A 21,384-nucleotide genomic window follows, 5' to 3' on the forward strand; every position below is an offset into this window, starting at 1 on the left:
CCAGATCAGATTGTTAATCAAGCTTTCTATTTAGAGGTTCTGAAAAGATTGCATAACAGTGTGAGAAAAAAAGGCCTGATTTGTGGCAGATGAGGGACTGGTTTTGCCACCACAACAATGCACCTGCTCATACAGCCATCTCAGGGCACCAGTTTTGGGCAAAAAACTGCATGCCTCTCTTGCCCCAGGCACCTGACTCACCTAACCATGCTCCCTGTGGTTTCTTTTTGTTTCTATGAATGAAGAGGGACATGAAAGGACAGCGATCTGACTGTGTAGAAGAGGTGAAGGAAAAATGAGGGAAGTGCTGTCAGCCATTCAAACAGATGAGCTTGAAAAATGTTTCTCAGAATGGAATCACAGATTGAGAAATGTACTAAGTATAACGGATAGTAGTTTGAAGGTGATAAAGCTGTTTTTTAAACAAATTTAAATACATAGCTTTTGGGGGGAAATTCCCTTGGTGTGTAGTGAGTACCCCTTTGTATTTGATTCTTGCAGCTGTTTCTTCTCATTTTCAGTTGTCCCTATCACCAAATGAAGGTCCTAAAGGTTTTATTCTCACATGTTGTTATGGTTGACTACTTTGGGAAGGCAGCTCTTCCTCAGTCTTATTTTCACTGCCTTCCAACACGAGGGGCTCATCTTCTGGTATTTTTGTCAATGTTCTTTTTTCTATTCATTAGGTTGTCAGTAATTGGCAATGTTCCCCATAGGGTTTTCGGTGGCTAATTCCTCTGAAGTAGACAGCCTATCCCTTCTTTGTAGTCTATTCTTAGAGTAGAAGTTCTACTGAAACCTGTTCACTTTGGGTGAACCTACTGGTATTTGACACACCACTAACATAGCCTTCAGCATTACAGCAATACACAAGCCACCACAGTATGCCAAACAGAGATAAATGTTGGTCACATGCATATCTGGCAACTGAAAATGCCATGGCTTTGGTCAGGTGCACACTATTCCTCAAAGTAATATCCTTGCTTTTCAACACTTTAAAGACATCTTGTATAGCAGATTTGCCCAATGTAAGATCTCCTGACTACTCCTTCATGAGCTCCATGAGCATTCTTTGTATATCTGAGCTATACAAAATCCTTGACAACGTCTATATTTTCTCAATTTATCATGATGTTGCCTATTGATCTAATTGTGAGAATGTTGGTTTTCTTGACATTGAGTTGTTATCCATGCTGCAGGCTACAATCCTGTATCTTAATCAGCAAATGCTTCATACCCTGCTCAGTTTCCATAACCAAAGTGGGAAACCCCATGGAACAGTTCTACTATGTCCTACAGAGTCACTATGAGTCTGAATCAACAAGATGACAACTAGTTTTGTGGTTGTTCTTTCTCAGTAATACCTGGGCACCTGTTTTTCCCTTTTTTCCTTTCCTACTCTGCATACAGGGTTGTGGTGTTGCATCGGATTGTAAGGCTTGATTATTTGCAAACCCAGATATTCACTCAGGTCCTTCCTGAACAGCATGGAGATCATATACTCTCACTGTTGGCTCAGAACATACAAGGCACACTAATGAAATAGCACATTACATTTAAGTGATACTCAAAGAGCTAGCTTGGGGAACTTGGGCCTAACTGATGTGGAAGTCTGCTTAATTCCCTTCTGCCTCACAGGTGCTTGAGCAACCTGCTTCAGCAACCTGTCCTCTGACCAGAAGAGACACATTTTTCTCAATTCTTAGCTTCATCACTAAGAAATGGAATACTTATTCACAAGATCATTTATTCATTCACATATACATATATTCAGTATTTTAAAGATGATTATTGAGTGCCTACTGTTCTTGGCACTGAGGAGACAGTGTTGGGAAAGATATTGTCGCTGTTCTGGAACTTTCAGTTAGGAAACAGTTATTAGCTAAACACACAAATATATAGTTAGGTCAGTAAGGTCAAATCCAGACTGTTCCCTCCATGTACTAATTCCATGGCATCGTCTCATGGCTTTACAAATAGGACGGGAAAGACAACACTATGAGGGAAGTAAGGATAAGCACTCAGCTACTCACTGAGCAGTTTGGTGATCTGAACTCACCAGCAGCTCTGCTGCAGAAAGATGGGTTAGTCTACTCCTCTACAGACTACAGCCTTTGGAGGCCTATGGGCAGTTCTACCCAGTCCATTCAGGTCACCATGACTTGGAACAACTCAATGGGAGTGGTGTTGGGTTCTTTAGGTAAGAGAGAGGACCTCACTTATGTTGGGCTCTACCTAAGACGCTTGATGTTGAAAAACTAGCTACTTTATATTACATTGTCTCTGGTCTCCAACAACATTGTGAAGTGGCTATTATCACATCCATTGTACAGATGGGGAAGCTGGGTTCTGGGGGATTAGGTGAGTGGTCAAAGGCTGCTCTGTTATTAAATTTGGAACAGCGTCAGTTCTTTCCAGTAGGAGCCTTGGTGGCATAGTGGTTCTGATTTGGCTGCTAACTGCAGATTCAGCAGTTCAAAAGTATCAGATGCTCCTCAGAAAAAAGGTGGGGCTTTTGACGCCTAGAAAAAATGTACAGCCCCGGGAACTCACAGGGACAGCTCTACTCTTCCTTATAGGTTCACTATGAGTTCACATTGACCCGATGGCTGTGAGTTTTGGTTTGGTTTGGTTTGGTGAGGTGTTCTCTCCAGTACTCCATGCTGCATAATACAAACCAGGGGTGAGTACATAACATGTGCTTTGGACATGTTGTCAAGATAGGTCATTCCCTAGAGAAGGACACTGTATTTGGCAAAGCGGACAGTTGTAGAAAAAAAGGCAGACCCTCCACTGGATGGATTGATTGGCCTAATGGCAACAACAATGGACTCAAACAGAGCAGCAATTGTGAGGATGGCAGAGAACTGAGTTGTGCACAGAGTCTCTATGAGCTGAAACTGAGTAGAAACAATAGAATACCTTTCATATATCATGCCTTCTCCTTGAAAAGTCTTTCTTTCTCTCGTTTTGGAATCATATTCTGTTTCTAGTCTATAGGTTAGGTCCTATTTCCTCTGAAAACCTCCTTTCTTATTTGAGACCTCAATCAATGCTTTTTCTTCTGAGCCCTTGCAAGACTTATCTACTCAGATGGCACTGAAACTAGGATGCTTTGCAAATATTATTGTCATACACCGGCTCTGATGTCTTTGCTTATAGTCTTGTGGCAGCACAGAGGGACCAGAGCCAAACCAACTCATCTTTTTCTCCCAGTTCTACTTATTTACTGATGGACCCTGAAGAAAGTTTTTGAACCTCCATTTTCTTGGAGAACAATATTTGGTTCATGACATAGATTCAAACGTGTGTCCTAGGAACTGAACAGATAGTAAGCATGTACCTGATGCTTCTTAGTCTTGCACCCAACTGCAACCCCTAGAGTGTAAGTTTCTGGAGCACAAGAGCCCTGTCATAGAAGATCAACAGATAGCACCGAATCAGAACCAAACTCATTGTCACTGAGTCTATTTCAACATATAGAAACCCTGGAGGACAGACCAGAATTGCGCTCATGGGTTTCTGACTTCAAATCTTCATAGGAGTAGACAGCCTTATCTTTCTCCCACAGAGTGGGATCAAACTGCTGACCTGTAGTTACAAGCTCAATGCCTAACCCATTGCAGCATCAGCGCCCCTACCAAATCAACACAGTGCTTTGTAAAGGCAGGTGGTTAATAACTGCACATAATGTGGTGTCTGCAGCTCTAATCGGTGTACTGATGTCTTCATGATGAATCAGACTTGTTTTCTCTTGTCTCCCTGCCTTCCTTTCTTTCTAAACTTAGATTCCCTTCAATCCTACTTCAACTTGATCCTCCGGCAGAAACAAGTATCATTGTACATACATGTTTTCTCTTCCAATCCCACACTGTCATATAAGGAGGAAAATAACAGAACTAGGCCACAAGAGACTACAACAGATGGTCAGTAAGGAAAGCCACTGTCTAAAAGCACCTACTGAGTTTGCAACCCTGACCATCCTCCAGAACTCCATTTTATGGAAAAAAATAATTAGTTTGCTCAACTTTCACCTCTAAAGGCTGCTGTTAGTTCATGTTCAAAGAACGAAAAGAGATTGCAACTTACTTCCTATATTCTTTGCCTACTATTTATTATTGGGAGACCTGGTGACATAGTGGTTACAGGTTGGGCTGTAAATGCAAGGTTAGCAGTTTGAAACTGCTGACTGCTTTGTAAGAGAAAGTTGGGGCTTTTTACCGCCATGAAGAGTTACCATCACTGAAACTCACAAGGGCAGTTTTGCCCTGCCCTCTCAGATTGCTATGAGGCAACACTGACTCAGCGGCAGTGTTTGGTTTTGCGTTTGATTCATTATTCATGAGACTATGTATGGTCTATGAGACTTTGGTGCTTTCGTGATAGAATTCTCTCCTTTGATGCAAGAGACACAGATTGAATTCCCAATCTGTTCCATTCCCAATCTAATCTCATGAGTACCTACCACCCATCTGTTAGTGGAGGCTTGTACCTTGCTATAATGCTGAATAGATTTCAGCACAACTTCCAGAATTAGAAAGTCCTGACAAGGTACAGCTAAAAATGATCAAGTGAAACCCTTTTGTATCAAAATGGGCTGGGCTTCAAACAACCGTGGAGACGGCCCAGGGCCTGGCAGCATTCCATTCCGCATAGGAGGACACCATGTATCGGAGGCCAGCCCAACAGCAGCTACTAATGACAACAGTGACTACCGATGTTTATTATCTCCCCTGTGTCTGCCTGCTTGCCTTCAACAAACATCTACTGGGTACTTTCCAGGTGCTGCGCTGAAGGTTGTATTTAAAGCACAGGTAACGGGCTGTGGGTGCTCAGAAGCTGGTGGTAAGAAAACGAGGAGGAATACAATGGTGAAAAAGATTGCTCTAATGTCTACTGTATTGGGCTCTGCACCTACACACAGGGTAGCTCAGCTATTCCTTCAACCCACCCACACGAGGAGGTACAGATTATGCATTGAGTAATGGGATGTTCACAAAGATTAAGCAACTTGCCCAAAGTCATCTATGACAAGATGGTCCAAGTTAAACTGCCAAAGAGGGAGTTTCCACTGAGGATCTGAGGCAGGCAGAGATGTTCCTATCACATCTTAGGGCTTCCGATGGATGTAAACTCTAATCCATTCAGGTTTCACCTGAAACCTCAGTTTTCTCTTCTAAAGTGTGAACTGTTCACCTACCTCTCAGTTCCAAGATTCCATTCACCGCCTAGATCAATTCTATATCCTCTATATCATTCTCCTCTTAACGCCACCACCTTCCAAACTTGCAGCCCCTCGTGCCTGTGAGCTGATTTATACAGGATGTGCCCTGACAACAGTGAACAACCCTACATCCCAAGGAGCGCTTTCCTAAACCAGGCAACAGATGGAATAGTGAGACCAAAGCAATGAGATGCTGACAAGACAGGCGCAGGACTCTGGCTTGGGAAAGGTGAGGCACAAGTTTTGCTGGAGGGGCAGGGTCAAGGCCTCAGGGGAAGAGTCAAAGATTGAGGTCACAGAGCATGTGAAATGTGTGCACCAAGCTGGATTCTGCTATGAACTTCTCATTGGATGATGTTAGTTGGGCACTGTTGGAGAACACAGATATTGGTAGCTTTCAGACTGCTTTCTATGGGAGGGTATCTGCAAGAACCTAGTCCCTGCTCTGCTACCTAAGTCCTGTCTCTGGGAGACTGCTTCTTCCCTACCTGATTTTTACGAAGTACAAAGTACAAAAAATATGTTGTTATAGCCCATCAAATAGATTCAGACTCATAGCAACTCTATAGGATAAAGTAGAACTGCCCCATAGAGGTTCCAAGGTTGTAACATTCACATAAATAGATAACTACATTTTTCTTCTGTCGAGTATCTAGGTTTGAAGCGCCGATCTTTAGGTTAGCAGCCAAGTGCTTAAACACTGTGGCACCAGGGCCCCTTACAGAATAAGATAGGAGTAGCTTTTCTCTCCCCGTAGCCCTAACATCACACACACACACACACACAGCCACACAAACATATTCACAGACACATAGACACTTACATGCATGTTTATATAAATACTCCTGCAGACACAAATACATACACAGACTACGCAAACCAATACACACAGTCACATTAACTAGTATTCATTTATATCAGGGGTCCTCAAACTTTTTAAACAGGGGGCCAGTTCACTGTCCCTGAGACCCGTTGGAGGGCCGGACTATGGTTTAAAAAAAAACTATGAACAAATTCTTATGCACACTATACATATCTTATTTTGAATTAAAAAACAAATGGGGCAAAAACATCCGGCGGGCTGGATAAATGTCCTTGGTGGGCTGCATGTGGCCCACGGGCCATAGCTTGAGGATTCCTGATTTAGATATACATAGAGACAGATAAATGCAATTATATTGTAGACCCACAATATAACTCACAGCTATAGATACACAGAAACAAATAACATTAAAAGGAAATATAGACACAGAACTCACACACATACAGTCTCATGCTCCGTTATATTTGTTGCACATATAAATAATCACCCATACAAATAGAGGCACTATGGACAAACATATAGACACACAGGTATTCGGATCACACAGTCATGCATAGATAATATATAAATAGATATGCTTACATGCATGCACATGCACACATTCACAGGCACACAAACATATATACATGTTTAATTAGAAAAAGACTACTTTTATCTATTTTACACAACAGACTTTGTTTAAAAAATCCATTTAACAAATGTTCCACTACTGAAAGAGAGAGAATGAATTTGCTACTTTCAAATGTTCAGTTTTCATATGTTCATCAAGCAAATATTGGACGGCAGTCTTTAGAAATGAAACCATACTGGGAAGAAGGGTACACTGAGATGTGATCGTTAAGGTCTGTCCATGATTTACGACTTATAGCTAGTTTTTCCTTTTAGTTGTTATGATGAGACTGTTTGACTTTTCACACTACACCATACCATATAGAAGCAGGATTCCCGTTTTGTTGATTGCATATTTTTGAATACTTATAAGTATTGTTCTCTACCCCTCTCTTTGACCACCGTAAGTCCTCTGGAGCCTTAGCGGATGAGATAGGGACTTGAGAAGGGGTGCATTTAGTAAGCAGTATACTAGTCAGGGCTCTGGGTTGCAAGAGATTGAAACATAATTCAACTAGCTTAAACAAGAAAATAATACCCCCTCCTGCCATCACCACCAAATTTAGTGACTCATCAAATTGGGAAATTCAGGGTGGGGGTGAACTTCAGAAAAGTCTAGACTTAGAGATTCATATGATGTCTTCAATGATCTTTCATTCTTCATTTTTATTCTTAATTTATATTTCAGTAGGAATGTTCCATAGAGCAGCTTTGGTCTTAAACTATTCTTATAAATTCTAGTGAGAGTAGAGTGAAAATCGCTTTACTTTTTTTTTTTTTTTTTACAAGGACTCTGGGCAGGGCTTTGATTGACCCAGATTTGGTCAACTACTGACCCTAAGAATGGATTGGGAAGAGGTCTCCCTCACTTGAACCAGAATGGATAAATGATGAGATGATGAGATATAATTCCCAAGGAGAATCCAGCAGGGGAAAAAAATAGACTCTGGCCAATTCATGTGAGGAAATAGGAACATATATTTTCCTCTTCTTTCTCCTAGCAACTTATTGCTGCTCTCTGGAGTCATCTACGGGGTAGGCATCATTCTGGAGACCAAGACACAAGTTGAACATATTCACATTCTTTCCCTCTAGGAACCCACAGTCTAGTGATGGAAATGTTATGTAAGCAAATAGCACAGCCCTCAGAATAACCACCAAATCAACCTTTAAAATAGACCTCATCAAAAGGCACTGTTAAGAACATGAGTAGGCACGCCACAGACTCAGGAAAATATTCAGAAAACACTTATCTGACAAAGGATTTGAAACCAGATGCAGAATGTTTACAATTCTGTAACTAACAACCCAATTTTAATAATTGGCAGAGGAGCCGAAGAACACTTAAAAAAAGAAGAATGCACAGGAATGGTCAATAAGCCCATGAAAATTGCTCAACACCACGGGGATCAGGTAAATACAAAATTAAACAAGAATGAGCTATCACTACACAATAACTTTGTTGTTGTTAGGGGCTGTCGAATTGGCTCCAACTCGTGGCAGCCTTATGCATAACAACACAAAGGTTGCCAACTCCCGCACCAACCTCACAATCAACGCAAGGTGTGAGCTCATTGTTACAGCCCCTCTCAGCCCTTCACATTGAGAGTCTTTTCCCGTTTATCACCCTACCCTCGACTTTGCCAATGGTGTCCTTTTCTGGGAGTTGCTTCCTTCTGTTAACCCGTCCAAAGTGCATAAAGCAAAGTCTTAGCATCCTCACTGCGAAGGAACATTTGGCTGGACTTCTTTCAAGATAGAATTTTTCATTCTTCATGCCTTCCATGGTATAGCCAATGTCTTCACCAACATCATAATTCAAAAGTGATGATTCTTTTCTCATCTTCCTTTTTCATTGTCCAGCTTTAATGTGCATGTATCTAGAATGCCCAAAATCCAAGCGACTGACACTGAATCAATCATGGAGAAAATGTGGAACAATTAAAATATTCGTGCTTGGCTGGGGAGAAGTTACCCTGTGATACAGAAATTCATTTCTTGGAAAAATAGAAGCTGATATTTACACATGTGTGCATGTGTAAAATTCTATGTGAATTCACATAGAAGACTTATCCTTAAATAGCCCCAAATTAAATAGCCTAAAAGTCTATTACACAAGAATGAATTAACAAACTAAATGGTATGCCCATGCAAAGGAATATTGTGGAGCTATGATAAGAAATAGTGATATACACCACAAATGGAGGAATATCAGAGTTAGTACCATATTTACTCGTGTATAAGCTGAGTTTTGCAGCACATTTATAATGAAGTTTTTTTTTGTAAAATTAGGTGCCTCAGCTGATATTTGGGTCAGCTTATATTCGAGTATATACAGTATTTTGAAAGAACTGTGAACATTGTTGCCGGATGGGTAAGATTTGGACTGCTATGGTTCCGTATCACCTGCAAGTCCAAGGGAGGAAGACCAGGCTGTCTATCCTTGTAAGGATTCCCAGCCTAGGAAGCACTATCTAGGGTCATAATTAGTCAGAATCAACTTAACGGTAATGGGTTTTGGCTTTCGTCATTTTGAATGAAAGAAATTGACCTAATGAGAACATATTATATGGTTGTATTTATATGAAATTCCAATCTAAATTACTCCATCATAAGATAAATTTTAAGTCCGTGTTGTTGAAAGGATTGAGAGTGAAGGGGCAAGAAAAGGGTTTTGAGGGTGACAGCATTGTCCCATCAGCTGTGTGGCTCACATGAATCTGTGTATTTGTAAGTTTGGACAATTAAGACTTATGTATTTAATCATTAGTTTCACCTAAAATTAGGGGGGAAAACAACTATTACAAATAATTGAATAGGGCACATGGAGTGTCTAGGAGGTATAGGAAAAGCAGGAATCACAGGATACAGAGATTTATTGAAGCCGGGTGATGGGTTCATGGAGATTCACTAAACTCTTCTGTTAAATTGATATACATCTGAAATATTTGATAAGAAAATGGTTTAAAAAGCAAGTTAGTTCTTATGATAGCTAATGGAGAGGTGACTTTTATAAGAGGAATGGAAGCCAGTGGCATCATACGGCATGAACGTGCTGCGTGGAGGTGGAGGTGGGCGTAGAGGAATGGGAGTGGCTCTTGAAAAAAGCTTTCCCGAAGGGAAGATGCTGGAGATCGGCACTGCTGGACAACAAGGCCCAAAGCTTTTGGAGATGCCCAGAATTGGCACGGGCAGGTAGGTAATACCACTGGGCATTTAGAGAAAATGACAAGACAGCATTGGATTGCTAAGGATTCGAACACTTCAGAACTAACCTTCTTATCACAGGAATCCATGCAGCAGAGCAAGCAGGCCAGAGGATGTGAAATCAAGATTCTACTCAGAATTCTGCCACCGTGTCCTTGGATGACCTCAAGCAAGTTACAACCCTTCTCTGGACTTCAGTTTTGTTTGTTGGTTTTTAATCTGTGAAGTAAGAGGATTCAACAAAATTACACCGAAGGACTCTTCAGCGTCTCAATAGTTCTAAAGTCACAAGATAATTTGTGACAAAGAAAGGCTTTGAACTCAAAGCTGGAGAGCATCTAATTTCTAGAACTTTCTCTGTCATGGTCCATGGATTTGAAGTTGCACGTTCTTATTTAACATTGAGCATCATGCAGTGGAAGCGTTAGCCACGATCGATGGCATCAGACAGCCAGGCTGCCTCAATGTCATAGTTGTGGTCATTTTCTTCCCATTCAATCAATGACCAACTAAATGACCAGAAAAGTTAAGCAACTTGCTCAAGGGTTTTTTAACTAATTGTGAACAATGGTTTTTTAATGCAGCTCTGATTCCAAATCCTGTTCAAATGAAGACTGAACTCAAGTCAAAAAGGAGAGAAAGCAGGTTTCCACTCCCTTGAAGAATAACAATCTTGGAAACTCACAGGGGCCTTTCTGCTCTGCCCTAGAGGGTTGCTATGGTAACTGTGAGTTTGGTTTTGGGTTGGGCTGGAGACCAAAAGATGCATGCCTATCATCAAATCTCTTCCCTATTAAAATAGAAACTGTGAAAACAGAAGTTTTTCTTGCTTGCCACCATAATTCAAGTGTATGGCACTGAATCTAGGACCTAGTGGATGCCCCAAAAGTAGTCAATAGAACAATTAATTAAATGTATCTCTCAGCTATCAGTCAAACAGAAACACTGTTAGCTTTTGTTTGCATAGTTCCTAGAAGGAAAATCAGTTGCAATAGGATAGACAGATTTCAACTTGTATAAAAAATCCTTCAGCGTCCCAGGTGAAACAGGCCATACAGAGTTCCCCATCACAAGAAGGGCTTGAGGATGGAAATGGAGATGAAGAGAATCACCAAATCCATTCTTTGTATAGCAAGATTCCAATGAGATTTCTACTCCTGTGGCCATTATAAGGGATTGGTAGGGACTGCCTGAGGACCTCTGTTGAGGAACTGACCACAGAGAAGTTACTGACTGATGCCCGTCATGAACGCCTGGGCATTCTTTAGCGTTCCTTCTAAGACTCAGTGTCTGGGAATCTATGACCTGGCGAATTTTCTCAAACCGGAAGTGTTGGGTAAGCTTTAACTTCAGCTCTCTTTTGTAAAGTAAATTAGTTGAAACTGAATTCGCCGAAGCTCATTTCTCTGTGTGGCCAGACCATCGCTCTACTCTCTTACTTTATCATTGGAGCTTTTTTTTTTTGAAATATATTATCAATCTATTCTGCTTAAATCTAAAGTGTGTGTTTTTTCTTTAAGAGATCTTCATTAATTTTTTTAGCTTGGGGCTTAGATACTGTAAATATAATATCTAAACCAACCAGGGCAACCTTGATGTCAGATTCACCATGCTTAGAGGCATCTGCTGGAAGAGAACTCTGAATAAATCTGTCTGGAGAGTAATGATGAATTACATTACTTCATAGCAATGTTAACCTTTGGAGGCAAAAGTCCAGACAGGTTGAGGAATTGAAAATGAGGACAGAAGGGGAACAATTCCATTAGCTCTAATCAAAAGGAAAGGCCAAGAGGGGATTAAAATCTATAGCTTGTACAAAGACAGCAGAGAATAAACCACTCCAACTTGGAAGATGAAAGATTAAATATTTGCCATTGTTTCCCATTTCTTTTACGAAAGAAGTTTATTAATTTATGCTTAAGGTTGGTCTGTTTCACCTAACTCAGTTTTAAAAATGAAAAATGACTCACTCATTTAAAATGAGGGAAAAGACAACCTATGCAAAGCTCCCATTTTCTTGAACCTATATTTCCTGCATTTATTTTGATAGGAATTTTAAACTTGGGAATCCAAGGCCCCTATTTTGCATAGGTATGAGAGTCACTAGGAAATTAATCAATTTATAAATAATGAATGAATGGATAGACAGATAGATGGATAGATAAGGAGATCTGATGGTACTATAGGTTAGGCATTGGCTAGTAACCTACCAACCACCCCTAGAGAAACAGACGAGGCAGTCTGCTCCCATAAATATTTACAGGCCAGGAAACCAAAAGTAGAATCTATGTGTATGTAGAGTCTATGTGTATGTCTACCTGTGTGAAGTGATGAATAGCTATTTAAGATCGTCAAAGAGGGTCTCCAGCTACACTTTAAGAGCTATTAATAAATTCCAGGTAGTCATCTCTTTTTTTAATATCTTTTCTTGAGTCAGATATTCACTGAATGCCAAACTATGTGCCAAGTGCTATCCTCAATATTATTATTAAATGCTTCCCGAACATTTAGCCATGCGGTGAGGTGAATCAAGCTGGCTGCCTCTCACCTTTGTTTTCTTCCCCCACTCACTTCTGGAAAATAGAGACTCACAGAGCTCAAATAGTAATAATCTCTATCACTTATTGAATCTTCCTGACCCTTTGATTGCTTTTACATTTACTTTACTTTTTACAACAACTTATGAGGAAAATGTTATTTCCTTCCCATTTAATTAACGAAAAACTAAATGATCAGAAAAGTTAGGCAATTTGCTCAAGGATATTTGACTAGTTATGAGGTATGGTTTTAAATACAGATCTAATTCCAAATCCTGATCTTTTGACACTATTTGATTAGCCCACTGCACTTGTTCAAGCCTCTTTCTATGTTCCTGTCAGTTACATGTAGCTTCGATGGAGCTTTCTGTCTGTATTTCCTCTAAGACGGACTTGTTTATTCTTCTGGCAATCCTCAAAACCAAACCAGACCCACGGCTACCATGCTAATTCTAACTTACAGTGACCCTATGATTTTCTGAGACTGTAAACCTATATTGAAGTAAATAACCTCATCCTTCTCCTGAGGAACTGCTGGTGGGTTTGAACCACTAACCTTGGGGTTTACACTCCATTGCTTACTTGACTGAGCCACCAGGGCTTCTTATCTGGTAGTGCATATTAATTTTAATGTTTTGCCAACACTATAACTGAACTACATCAATTCTACTCCAATCTTTCTTATCCATTGCTCACCTGCATATGATAAGATTAAAAATACCATGGCCTAGGTCAGGCATGTGTTAATGCTCAAAGTGACACCTTTACTCTTTAACACATTAAAGAGTAAAGTGACACCTTTACTCTTTAACACATTAAAGAGGTCTTTTGTAGTGAATTTATCCAATGCAAGGTGATGTTTGATTTCTTGATTTTCACTTACAAATGACCTTTCTATGACAAGACAGAAAGGCAGTAGACTCGTTCCTCTCTGATCTAAGAAGGATCTGTTCAGTTAATGACTCTCCTCTAATAATGCAAACATGTAAGTCAGGTGGACACCCACCAATAGAGGGAACTGATCAAGTATTTTATTGGTGGTTTAGAAAATTAGTGACATTATTATTAATATATTATTGTTGCTCTACTGCTTCCAACATTAAACTTCACTCGGGTGGCCGAAATAGTTCTGGTAGACTAATTAAGCAATGATGCCAACAACCACCTACCTTTTGAATTTCTTTCCGTAGCTGAACTCTGAGCAACTCAAGAAATGCTATTGTTTGAGATAAGGAAGGAAAGGCTGCTGTAAAAGACATCGTCACGGCCAAGCAGCAAGTGCCTGTGATCGCTTCTGCAGCTGGGACCTCGATAGAGAAGGAAGGGTTGGCCTTTCACCCCCTAGGGATGGTTATCAACCAGGTCCCTCAATAACACCAAAAAGTGGCTTTGTTTACTTTTTTGTTACCCACCCACATAAACCATCCTTGGGGGATTTAGCCAAGAGGGGGTGGGGTGGGGGATTTCCTTCTAGATAAGGGCAATTTGGGCAAACTTCTGGATTTGTGTTTTGGACTAGGAAGGGAACCTTTATTATTGTGGGAATCTCTCCATTTCTCTTTCCTTTTTTCTCTTCTGCTTTCTATGTCTACTTTTCTTCCACTTTCATGCTAAATTTAAATCCCACATTGGCACAACTTCTTATCTCTTAAATGCCACATTTGCACAACTTCTCATCTCTGCATCCTGGGGAGCATGTCCTAGTCCCCAGGTGTCCCACAAACAATGATGCTGTGACTAAGTAGCTTTGGGAAACCCAGGATGTTATCGCTGTTTGGTGCCATTGGGCCCATTCCAACTCACAGCGGCCTTCTGCACAACAGAAGGAAGCCCGGCCTGGCCCTGTACCAGCCTCACCATTATTACAATGTTGGAGTCCAAAGCTGTACCCACTGTGCAAATCCATCTCACTGGATCTCATGGCCCTTCTACTTGACCAAGCAAAATGGTCTCTCCTGCAAACATGTACAACGCATGTGAAATCGAGTCTCACCATCTTCTCGGCTTCTAAAGAGTCTTCTGACTTTATTTCTTCCAAGACAGATTTGCTTGCTCTTCAAGCATTCCAGGGTACTTTCAAAATTCTTTGTTAACACCACAATTTAATGCATTGATTCTTCTGTAGTCTTCCTTACTTATTGTGCAATTCTCACATACATAGAGGTGATTGAAAATACTATGGTTTGGATCAAGTGCACCTTAGTCTTCCAAGTGATATCCTTGGTCTTCCACTCTCTAACGAGGTCTTATGCAGCAGATTTGCCCAGTGCAATGCAATTCACTCTGACTGCTGCTTCCATGAGTATTGACTGTGGATCCAAGCAAGATGAAAACCTTGAAAACGTCAGTCTTTTCTCCATTTATCATGATGCTACCCATTGGTCCAGTTGTGGGGATTTGGGTTTTCTTTACATTGAGTTTAATCCAGACTGAAGGCTGCAGCCCTTGACCTTCATCAGTAAGTCCTCCTAGTCCTCCTTACTTTCAACAAGCAAGGTTGTCCATTTGCATATTGCAGGTTGCTAATAAACCTTACTCCAATCCTGATGCCATGATCTTCATCATATAGTCTAGCTTCTCAGATTATTTGGTCAACATACAGATTGAATAAATATAGTGCATCCTGATGCACATCTTTCCTGACTTTAAGTCACGCAACATTTCCTTGTACTCAGGACTGTCTTGTACATGGACACATTCCATAAGAGCACAAAGCAATGTGCTGAAATATCCATTCTTCTCAATGTTACCTACAGATTGAGCTGATGCACGCAGTCAAATGCCTTTTCATAGTCAATAAAACACAAGCAAATATCTTTCCGGATTCTCTGCTTTTAGCCAAGATTCATCTGGTGTCAGCAATGATAGTCTGTGAAATGTCCTCTTCTAAATGCAGCTTGAGTTTCTGGCAGCTCTCTGTCTATGCACTGCTGCAGCCATTGTTGAGTGGTCTTAAGTGCAATTTTATTTGCCTGTGATATTAATGATATTGTCTGGTAACTTCTACATTCTGATAGCGCACCTTTCTTTGGGATGGACACAAATATGGATCTTTTTCAGTAATTTGACCAGGTGACTGTTCTCCAAATTTTCGGTGTAGATGAGTGAATACTTACAGTGCTTCAACAGACCAGTGATATATTTTGATTGGAATAATGCCAATATTTGGAGCCTCGTTTTTGTCTAATTCAGCTTGGTTTTCTTCCTTAAGTATCACATGTTACCTCTCAAAAAGATTAATTTAGATCATTTCTTTTGAGTCCAGTAATTCTATGTGTTCCTTCCATTGCCTTTTGATGCTGTCCATATATTTTGTCATTCAATATTTTGCCCCCAAAAATCTATCAATATTTCAATGGGAGACTTGATTTTTTCCCCTATTATTTTAACTTGAGGTATTCTGATATGTTCCTTTTTTGGCTTTTTAACTCCAAGTCTTGGCACCTTTCATGACAGTACTTTGCTTTGTCTTCTTGAACTATTCTTGACAATGTTCGATTCAAGAGTAAGTTTCAGAATCTCTTCTGACATTTCCTTTAATCTTTTCTTTATTTTTAATTTTAATTTCTTGTCTTTAAAATTACTATGGTAGTTATATAATCTGGTGTCAATTTGGCATTGAAAGGATTAAGAGTGAAGGGGTGGAGTCTAGTATGTTAATCTGGTGATAGCTAATGAGGCCTCCGTGTGTGCATGGCCTTCTCTTGAGGATTCTGAGAACTCCTGTATTTCCTCTTTAGAGGTGGGAGATTCTCTCTCTCTCTCTGCTCACTCCCTTGGAGATGCTCTACTGACAAGGCTCAGTCCCTGTGAGACATTTCTGAGGAGAAGCCACATGAAGCTACCTTGAGGCAGTCAGAGTTTTGGAGCTAAAGGAACCACATGGAGACCCCTGCCAGCATTGAGATGCTTACAACACCACTGGATCCACAAGACTTCCAACCCACTGACCTGTTATCTTCCTACATTCAGTGTCATTTTATGTGTTTTGTGAGTCTGAAGAGGACTTTATAGATTGGTATTGGCATATAGTCTAATATTAGACTTTTGGATTTGATCTGGACTGGGCTAGGATGTTTTCTTAATATTCAATTACTCATATATAAATCTTTTTCTTATGCACATGAGTGTCTCTGAAATTGTTTCTCCAGTTAACCCAGACTAACACAATTACCTTTTACTTTCATCATATATAAAACTCATCAGGTCTTCTCCCATTAGTGTTTATTGCGTCAAATCTATTTTTAAGATGTTCTCAGAATTCAGGTTGGATATTCTCAAGGTCATATTTCAACTCTTGTGTACGTGTTTTAATATTCAACTTCAAACTGAATTTATTATATGAACAATTGATGATTTATTACAAAGTCAGTCCCTGGCCTCACTTTGGCTGCCAGTGCTGAGTTTCTCCATTTTCTCTTCCCACAGATTTAGTTAATTTGATTTCTTTATAGTCTATCTGTTGAAGTCCATGTGTACAGTTGCTGTTTATATTGTTGAAAAAAAGGCTTTTAGAATGAAGAAGTTGTTGTTCTTACAAACTCTATCATGTGATCTCCAGCTTCATTTCTTTTACTAAGGCCATGTTTTACAACTATTGGCCTGTTCTCTTTGTTTATAATTTTTGCCTTCCAATAATCAATAATTATCAACGATCTTGATTACATGTACGATTAATTTCAGTCTGAAGAAATTGGTAGATTCTCCAATTTCTTCATCACTGGTGTTAATGATGCATAAATTTGAAAAAATATTTGTATTAACTGGACTTCTTTGTTGGCATACAGATACTATCCTAACACATATTGGAGTGTATTTCTTCAAGATCTTGACATGCTCTTTCTGATCATCTGTAAACAGGCATCAAGTCATCCTGGTGGCTTTGTAAAGCAACTATTTAGGGACTTGAACGAATGACTTGTTTTCTGGGACTTGCTTGTCTTTTCTACGTCTTGATTCACATAGTTGCTGTAGCACCACCACACTCATGCACTGTGATGTCACCTGGAACCCTAGAACCCTCTGTTGTTTTATAACAGGTGGTGGATAGTTAAATCTTGGCCAACGAGGCCATTCTAATGAGGGCTTCTAGGTTTTGGAAAATGTTGCATCAGCCTGCCTTACAGAGCTTAGGTGCTAACTGTAGTGCCATGGAACTGTTGAAGGCCATGGATTTGCCTGAGGACATCCTGAACCTTCAGTAAAAGAGAAGGCTGACATTGTGCACAAAAAGAAGCAGAGATGTGGTGACATTCTGTCAACTTTCCCAAGTCCCACCCATATTGACCTAGACCCAATTTTCATAGCTTGGAGATATGAAGCAAACATCATCCTTCCAATAAATCCCATCTTTTCTTAATTTGGTTGGCGATGGCATTTTGTCGCCAAGAATGAAAACTAATATGCATTCATTACTTTTGACAACTCTTGCTATATTGTTGCTTGAAAATAAGGACCACCATGATAGAGAAAGTTTAAACTATAAGAAAGCACCCTGGATTTTAACATTATTGATTCATTAAATGTTTATCTGTGTGATAATGCAGTGTAATGGAAAACTCAAGGACTTTAGAATCAGACTTGGGTTTGAGTCTCAATTTATTTTTTAAAGAAAAAAATGTGACCTTAGACAATTTTCTTCACTGCTCTGAGCTTGTTACCCTTACATACTCCACGTACAAATTTGCACCGAATGTAAAAAACTGAAAAACAAAAAAACTCATTTCCGTCGAGTCCATACTGACTCATAGTGATCCCCTGTGGGTTTCTGAGACTAAAACTGTTTATGAGAGTAGAAATTCCGGTCTTTCTCCCTCGGAGCTACTGGTGGTTTCAAACTGCTGACCATTCAGATTGCAGCCCAACAAGTAACCACTACACCACTGGGACGCCTTCCCTGAATCTTAGATAGTATAAATTATATTATGTATCATGACTTCATGTACCAGAGAGAAAAAGAAAACTACCGGTAATTAATCTATGATGTGCCATTGGTTACATGAGTCATTCTGATTTCAGAGATGATCAACTGTGAAAAGATGTATGGCATGGAATTGAGGAAACATTTATTAGACACAGGTGATCTAGGCATTGAAGCGCAGGAGTGAATGACTGACACTACCCTTCAAGGCCCTTAGAATATTACAATTAACTCAGAAGGACTCAGAGTAATCTTAGATAGTGAGGTCTTGCTTAAAAAGATGGCTAGCACCAAGCAGAAAAACAGGAGAGAAATACTGTACTTTAATCCTCCTTATACGTTGTTAGAGCCTATAGCATTATATTTTCATGCTCTGCATACAATCCAAAACAAATTGTCTGCTTACAATTAAAATCCTGCTGAGTTTCCAAGAGTCCAGCCCCGAGGGAGCTATTTGAACACCATGTCTTATCCACAATGACGCAATTCCACTTTTGAGGGACAATTAAGGGGTTTCCTTGTAAAATCAGGCCAAGCTCTCTCCAAAACATATGAAGAAACTGACTGGAAAAGAAAATGTTTGGAGACTTGTTTTCATACTGTTATTTAAGAAAAAACATTTCTATCAAAGACTTGAAACTTCTAATCAAATTTGGAAGACCTATACTTTATAAGGAGCCTTGGTGTCACAGTGGTTGAAAGCATTTGGCTGCTAAACAAAAGGCTGGAAGTTCAAATCCACCAGCTGGTTCATGAGAAAAAGATGAGGTGTTGGCTTCCATAAAGATTGACAGCCTTGGAAACTCTATGAGGCAGTTCTTTTCTGTACTGTAGGGTCACTATGAGTCCGAATCTGCTCAGTGGTAACAGGTTTAGGGTTGGGGGTGGAGGGGGGCATACTTCATAGTCTTTTACAGTCTTTTAGCTGAACAGAAAAAAAAGTCTCTTTGGCCACTTAATGTAACAGTAACCAACTGACCTCGTTAAGCAGCCATTTTATTGGTCTATTAAATCTGATCTGAACTGTGATATTTTGTGGTAAAAATGTTCCCCCCAAATAAATTGCTCAACATAGACTTCTCACGACATCATCTCCCAAAGACAAATGTGTTTGCATCTTCCTGGTCTTCCAGAATAGCTTTGCCCAAAGAGAATATGTATTTATAATTATTTGGTTAGAAAAACTGGAAGTGACTCTAGGGTCCCTGTCTGGAGCGCTGGTAGCATGGTGCTTACATATTGAGTTGCCAACCACAAGGTCAGAAGCTAGAAACCGCCAGCCCGTCTATGTGAGAAAGACAAGGCTTTCAACTCCTGTGAAGAGCTACCGTCTCAGAAACCCAGGGGGGCAGTTCTACCCTGTCCAGTAGAGGCCCTAGGAATAGGAATTGACTTGTTGGAAGTGTGTCCTTAAATAAGAACTCATTTAGGTAGCTTAAATATAGAGGCAATAATGAAGGAACTACTTAGGATGTGGGAAAATTCAGGAAGCAAACAAGTGTTTTTGAAAATAGTACCCATGGGATGTAATCATCTTCCCTGAGGTCAAAGGACCAAGGGAAACAAGTAATGTATTAGAGTTCTGTAAGAGGTGGAACCCAGAGACAGTGCTTCTCAGCAGGGGCCATCTCATATTAATAAAAGCTGTTGTAGGGGTGGGGAGGTGGGGGTAGGGGTGAAGAGGGAGTCTGCAAAGCGAAGAAGCAGCATGGAAGAACGGCCCCCACCTTCTCTCTCTACTTTCTTCTAGACTTACTGCTCATGCTGCCCGTTGATTGAACCCAACTGGAATCACATTCTTGCTGTGACACGGAATGAATGTCGGGAAGACCAAAACAAAAGCGGAACTCACGGCCATCGAGCCGGTGACAACTCAAAGTGACCGTGTAGGACAGCGTGGAACTGCCCCTGTAAGTTTCTGAGACTTACCCCTACAGGAGTAGGAAGCCCCGTTTTTCTCCTGGGGAGTGGCTGGTGGGTTCCAACTGTTGACCTTGCGGTTCTCAGTCTAGCGTGTAGCCACTGTACCACCAAGGCTCCAGCTAGGGAAGGACAGGAGAGGGAAACTAACCCGTGAATCTGGCATTTACAACTTTGACTTAAAAATTTCCAAGGTGCATAAATACACACACACAGGATCATATAATTGATTTAATTAGCAGATACGTATTGAGTTCCTACATGTCAATATTTCTGGTGTAAGCTGCTTTCCAACCAGCTCCTGAATTTTGGAAGCCCTGAATAGTGAAAGAAAATACTGCCCAGTTGTGCACCAGCCTCACAGGTAAGGTTGCACATTCGACCACTGTGCTCCATAGAGCTTTTCACGGCTTATTTTTGGAAGTATATCACCAGATCTTCCTTCCTAGTTTGTCTTAGCCTAGGAATTTTGATGGCATCTCTTCCGCATTAGAAACTCCTTGCTGTTGAATGGATTGCTACATATAGGAATCCATTATAGTAATATTTATAGGATATATCTGTCCTATAGTGATCCTACAGGACAGAGTAGAGCTGCCCATAGGATTACCAAGTTTGTAGATCTTTATAGAAGAGGATTACCACATATTTCTCCTGCAGAGCAATTGCGGGGATCAAACTGTCAATGTTTTGGTTATCAGCTGAGTGCTAACCACTGTGCCACTAGGGATACTTGTCTGACATCTTACCAATACCCACTCCTCTCCTGATCCATGGTGGTGACTGTGATGAGGTGCACTGGCTGGAACTTTAACCTGAGTCTCCTACAGGAAAGGCAAGAATTCTACCACTGCCCCAGCAACCTCCTCGTTCCTTATTGAGTACCCACATGTAAACCATCAAGATGAGTGCTGCTAAAGACAGTGTACTGTATTTGAAAGTGGAAAGGTGAACAACACATATAGCATTTTACCCCTCGTAGACTTCCTGTCTAGTGAGAGAGAAATAAAGTAAATAACCTGTGAATGCTGATTCTGTGGATTCTGAGACAGAGAGGTCTGAGGTCTACTGGATTATAATGAGTGGGGGAAATGGCTGATCAGAAATAATGGTTCACAATAGAGAGCTCTGAGGGGCCGGCCGC

The sequence above is a fragment of the Echinops telfairi genome, unplaced genomic scaffold (assembly GCF_000313985.2).
Source record: "Echinops telfairi isolate 266 unplaced genomic scaffold, ASM31398v2 ScPeMD7_443;HRSCAF=831, whole genome shotgun sequence".
Taxonomy (NCBI): Eukaryota; Metazoa; Chordata; class Mammalia; order Afrosoricida; family Tenrecidae; genus Echinops; species Echinops telfairi.